Genomic DNA, 5,624 nt, shown 5'->3' on the forward strand with positions numbered 1-5,624 from the left:
ATTTCCTTCATTGTGTTTGTTTTTGCTGTATTTTGTCTGAACACTCACCTTATTCTTAAAGCAAACATATATATTTGCATTTCTGATTTCTGACATTCATTCATCATTTTCCCAACATCAATAGCCGAAGGTGCAGGAGCAGCAAACGGTCTGAGCCCCTGGGAATCGGACTGCGATGCCCGTGCTGTCACCGCACAGACACCAAGGTCACTCCTGACACGTTGCCGTGGCTCCCTGCTCACCAGGTGTCACTCCCGGGGTGAGAGAGGAGAAGTGTACATATGTTACCTGTGTGAGCTGTAGCTAGCCTGCTTAGATAAGACAGTGAGGTTCATCAGTCATATGCCCGCTTTACTCTGCGGCTGCAAACCCCACGCATTCCTGTACCCTTCCGGTGACTTCATGGTGCTCTATAAATAGTAGCTATTTACCCAGAGGTGTCAGACCTGCTCTTTGACAAAATTTTGAAGGAAACCACTGAATTGTTCGGGGTTCTTCCCTTTGTTCTTGTGTTCAGTGGTCTGTGACAGACTATAATGTTCAGAATCTAGCACCTCTGTTTCTAAAAGGTCGGAGATTTCCTGATCTCCTCTACAAATAACACATCAACGGGGAAACATGTTCTGAATTTGTACCCAGTACAGAATGTCTTTAGTCTGTTTTTAACAGCTTAATTATTATTTGGATTACAGTTTAGTCCATTTGCGGTTCTGGAATCAGCTCAAGGTTTTATTCAGTTAATTTTCTTGTGTTTCCTGAAGAAGTTAAGGGTCCAACTTCTAGAACCACTTCTGAGATTGAGATTGAATTTCACTTTTTTACTGTAGTTCTGTCCATCTTTCATGAAATTAGGTTCTGTTCTTTTCTCTTTCTGTGATTAAGAAGCAGACACCTCGAACCGGGTCACACGGGCAGCCAGGTCTGATCGAAGGTCCGGGAAGGAGGACTGTGGCTGCATTCCCGCCCGGCACCTGAGCCAGCCTCAGGACGTGAGGCGCGGTGTCGCTGTCCGACGTGCCAGTTCCCCGTTCCTCAACCTGGTGGGGGCGCTGGCGAGTGACATTCTGGATCCGAATCCGTCGTTTAGTGTGGCTGCACCAGAACTGGGTTTCCTCATTACAGAGTTGATGGAGAGAAGGAGAAAAACCTGGATAAATTGTTTATATTTGAGGCCAATCTGCCCAGAATAGAGGCAGCCAAAATGCTGCTTATTTTAAGGAGAAGAAAGGCATTTATCATGCAAGAAAACTGATGAAATTTTGGAGGCATATTGCTTTTCCTAATGATTTTGAGTTCTCACAATTTCCCATGTGGCCTCAGGCTGCTCTATGTTCTCCCAGTGCGGCCCTGATATTACTAACGGCAGGGAATGCCGGAAATGCCGACGCCATGTTTGAACACTGCGTCCTCTCACACACTAGGTAATGACCATCTCAGGGGTCTTGTGTTCCCTCCAGGGACACGCCCGGGGTTAAGCCAACTTGGCATTTTGAACTGTTCCTGCCAGATCTTGACACTTTTCTCTTCAGGCCTGTTCAGATGTTTTACTCCTGGGATGGTTCTAGTGTTTTTGCTTTTTTTTTATGGTAGCGTGGGACATCAGAGGTGCCATAATTCATACAGCGGGGCCAGCCTTATCATTATCCAATGGAGTGTTCTGAATCGGTGAGTGACAGGGTAAGGGACCAATCAGCTTACAGTCAGGAGCAGTGAACCTGAGGCCCTGCCCCTTGTAAATGCTCCTGGTTACCTCTCCTGCTCTGACACCCACCCAGACCGAGCACTTTTCCCCTTACGAGCCGAGCCCCCATCCTCCTTCTGTCCCCTAGCGGTCTGATTCTCTCTCTGGTCCTGCCCTCTTCCTCTCTGTACTACAGCCAAAACGGCAGCCATCTTGGTTCCTTTCTCCCGTTTATCGCTTTCTGCCACTTCTGTCAATATCGTGGCCAATAAAACTCCAGTGAGCAGAAGGTGTGTAGAAAGTAAGCAAAACCTGTGACTCGCTTTAACTATCACTGTCACACAATGACTGGAAAATGCCGAAGGAGAAAACACGTATTAAAAAGGTCAAAGCCTGCCTTATAAGGGAAAGACCCCAGAACTGGGTGGATCAATATCCAGCACAGAACAGATGATGGATTTTTTTCTGTGGTCTTGATTGATTGACGAAGGTCTTTGACGCAGACTGAGCTTGCATGTGAAAAAGAAGCGTGTTAACATATAAATGGCCCGTGCTCTTTGTGTTGGTCCGGCGAAGGTCTTCCCACCCACAGTGCTAAGGAACAGAATCTTTGGCACTTCATACATCTGAGGTGCGTCACATGCAGGAGTTCATACATCTGAGGTGCATCACATGCTGGAGTTCATACATCTGAGGTGCATCACATGCTGGAGTTCATACATCTGAGGTGCGTCACATGCTGGAGTGTCCTTAAAGACCCTGAAAGAATGGCACCTTCAAGGTCATTCTGAAATCATACTCCAGCTTCCTGTCACAAAACTCCTACTTCCTGTTCTGTTCCCCAGTGTCCGTTGCTGCTAGCTTCCTAAGAACTTATGTTAATTGTGTACAAATAACCCAAAAGCTGTGTGCTGTTGTTTTTTTTTAGTTTATATTTAGTTGTTGTTTTTGTTAGTTCTTTTTCTCAGTTAGCAGCTGAAAATTTATCATGTAACTATTGCATCATGACTCAGGAAAGGGAGCTTGACTGCAGTGTTCACAGCTGCATGAAATGCATCAGTTTATTTGCATTTTTAATGGACTCTTGTACACTGCTCACTGTTTCTGTTAGAGAGCGCCGTACCAGCAGCACCGGTGGTTCCATGGCGACCACCAAGAGATGTCATCCAGGACAGCATTGGCTTGGTTCTGGGTGTAGAGGTAGCCCATCAGGGGTCACACCCAGGTCAGCGGTGGGTTGGGTCTGCACCAGGTCGGATCAGCACCAGGTCAGGTCAGCAATGGGCTGGGTCAGTGCCAGATCAGATTAGTACTGGGTTGGGTCAGCGCTTGTTTGAGTCAGTGCCAGGTCAGGTCAGTGCTGAGCTGGGTCAGTACCAGACCAGGTCAGCGCTAGGATGGGTCAGTGCCGGTTCAGGTCATTGCTGGGCCGGGTCAGTGCCAGATCAGGTCAACGCCACATCAAGTCAGCGCCGGGATGGGTCAGTGCCGGTTCAGTGGTGGGTCTGGTCATTGCTGTTCTGGGTCAGCGCCTGATCGGGTCAGAGGTGCGAGGGGTAGTGAGAGATAAGGAGAGGAAGCAGTATGTCCCGGCAGACTTTTTATCCTGCGTTGCCTATTTCCGTGGCAGTTTCCGGAATGTGCCTCCCACGTCCTGATTTGTATGTTCAGCTTGATAGGTGGCACTGCAGCTTACCTACGTCTTGTGGCCAAACTGCATCCCTGCACTCATCAGCACGAACACACCTCTGTTTGAGTGTGAGTCATGCTGTACTCCCAGGTGTGTATGTGTGAGGCTACTCAGCCCTGGATGCTAGCCCCCTCGCAGGCTGTGTGTGTGACCTTTTGTGGGGAAGCCCAGCACGGTCCCACGATCCGGGTGCCGCCCCGCCAAGTGATGTGGAAATCGATGATGCGATGAGTAGAGGCTTCGAGCACCCAAGATGCATACTGGGATGCGAAGATAGCGAACAGACGGCATGGCGGCACCCTGAGAGGTAAATCTGCGCTCACTCCGGGTCAGTTGCACGCTGCGGCCCTGACATCACACATGTCGACCTCTTAGCCTGAGTCCCTCCCCACCCCTCTGGAGCATTGAATCTGATATTACAGGCAGCCATGACCCCTGCCCCCCATCTACCGCCTAACAGGGAAAAGATTTTAAGGAAACTTAGATTTCCTGAAGGATGTTCATGCTACTCCTCTTAAAATCGTATGTGTTTATGAAGCGTGATTATAACGTTTAATTATGAAAGAAAGGATACCTGAGTGATCTACCCCTCTGCGTGGGGGGCGGGGTGGGGGGCATCCAAGAGGAGTCACTCAGAACACACCTGCGGACAGGAAGATGACCGAGAAAGAGTGTGAGGGACAGACGGAGAGAAGGTATGGCGAGGAGGGAAAGAAGGGAGAAAGAGAGGGAGAGAGGGAGGGAAAGAGGGAGAGAGAAGGGAAGAAAGGGGTTGAAAAGTGCATGAGAGACGGGAGATGAAGAAAAATAGGAAGAAGAGACAGGAGACAGAGGGAAGGAGACAAGAGGGAAGGAGAAGAGGAGACAGAGGGAAGGAGAGCCCCCACCTGCAGGGACGACCCTGTGGCTCTGCTGTTTCACTCACTGCGTCACTGTCAGCTGACGCTCTTTATGCACTGCAGTAGCCATGCTCACGCTCCAGCAGCCCAACTGTGAACCCTAATACTAAAGGTGTTTGCTGACGACACCTTCCGGAACGTTCTCAAATGGCAGCAAGGGAAAAGTGATATTTATATCAGATTCTGGATATTGCGTGTGCCGGACGGTCAAAGGTCCAGACCGATCCGGATCGTCTGCACCCAGGATCCATGAGGCCATTATGAGGTGACATTCGGCCATCTGGCACTCAGTACTTCATCCTCACGATGTGGTTCCATCGGCTGGAGGCAGTACTGACCTTACACCGTGTCACTCTCGTGGTGTATCGAGTGATCTCCCCACACTGCTTAACTGGCACTTTATTTTGTGGGTTCAAGGGCACGCCGTGCTTTACACTTCGGAGGTGGGTGGGCTCAGCTCAGCCCCCGCAATGATTGGAAGGTTGGTAGAGTGATTTCACCATTGGGTCAGAGATGGTCTGACGCTGCTCTCTGACTCGTACCTCGCTTTGGATAATAGTGTCTGCAAAACAAATAAAAATGTAAATGTAAATGTAAAAGCACCGGTGGATCGTCTAACGCCCTCTCAGAGTGTGGCCTGCACCTTCAGCCAGCCGTGGGGAACCCTTCAACTCTTAAACCTCCCCACATCTTCACTCATTTACACAGCGAGATGTTCTTCAAGGGTTTGTACCACACTCCTCTGTGTGGATCCCGCTGTGGATATTTCAGTCACTGCGGAGAACATCTTCAGCAGGAGGTCATGGGCTCCATTTTGTCATCCGGACCTGCTGGCGTTGTCAGGGAGGAGAGCATGAAGACAGGACCAGCTGTGGACAGACTCACCGTCCTTCCCGAGCGAGCGCCTGCTCTCCTTTAAACGCTCTCCCTCCATCTGTTCCCATGCCACTCGTTTCAGCGCATCGCTAGGTTACCGTAATGGCCTTTCCATTGCGCTCGGCACCGGCAAGCCGTAAACAGAGGCAGAGCGGCAGAGATAAGACACAAGCGGAGAATATTTCATCACACGCCCCCAGTGTGAACCTCCCCTCACAACTGTTTCATGACTTCGACCCCAGTTTGTTTTGAGGACATTGCTGTGCTTAACGCTTACATCCGCGGTGGATGTCACAGTGTCAGGCTCACGCCAATTCATTTAGCTGGCTTTTCTCTTCATTAACATCACCTACTTAATGTTCGTCAGGCGCCTGAGATGGTCTATAAAATGAAGCTTTATTTGCCATTTGCATGAGTGTGGGAACAGGAATATTGGAATCTTTTCACATATACCCATTACCCTCTCATTTTTAAGACA

At 49.5% G+C, this 5,624-nt stretch overlaps 1 long non-coding RNA gene across 1 annotated transcript; it reads right to left on the reverse strand.

Moving 5' to 3' along the window:
- Positions 1-4,653: 4,653 nt before the first annotated feature.
- Positions 4,654-5,039, reverse strand: LOC111833786 (uncharacterized). The gene is made up of 2 exons (XR_002835831.2): positions 4,914-5,039; positions 4,654-4,832 (listed from the first exon to the last, which is right to left on the reverse strand). It is a non-coding gene; the product is annotated as an uncharacterized lncRNA (long non-coding RNA).
- Between the last annotated feature and the right edge of the window lie 585 nt (positions 5,040-5,624).

Source organism: Paramormyrops kingsleyae, chromosome 17 (assembly GCF_048594095.1).
Source record: "Paramormyrops kingsleyae isolate MSU_618 chromosome 17, PKINGS_0.4, whole genome shotgun sequence".
NCBI classification, from domain to species: domain Eukaryota; kingdom Metazoa; phylum Chordata; class Actinopteri; order Osteoglossiformes; family Mormyridae; genus Paramormyrops; species Paramormyrops kingsleyae.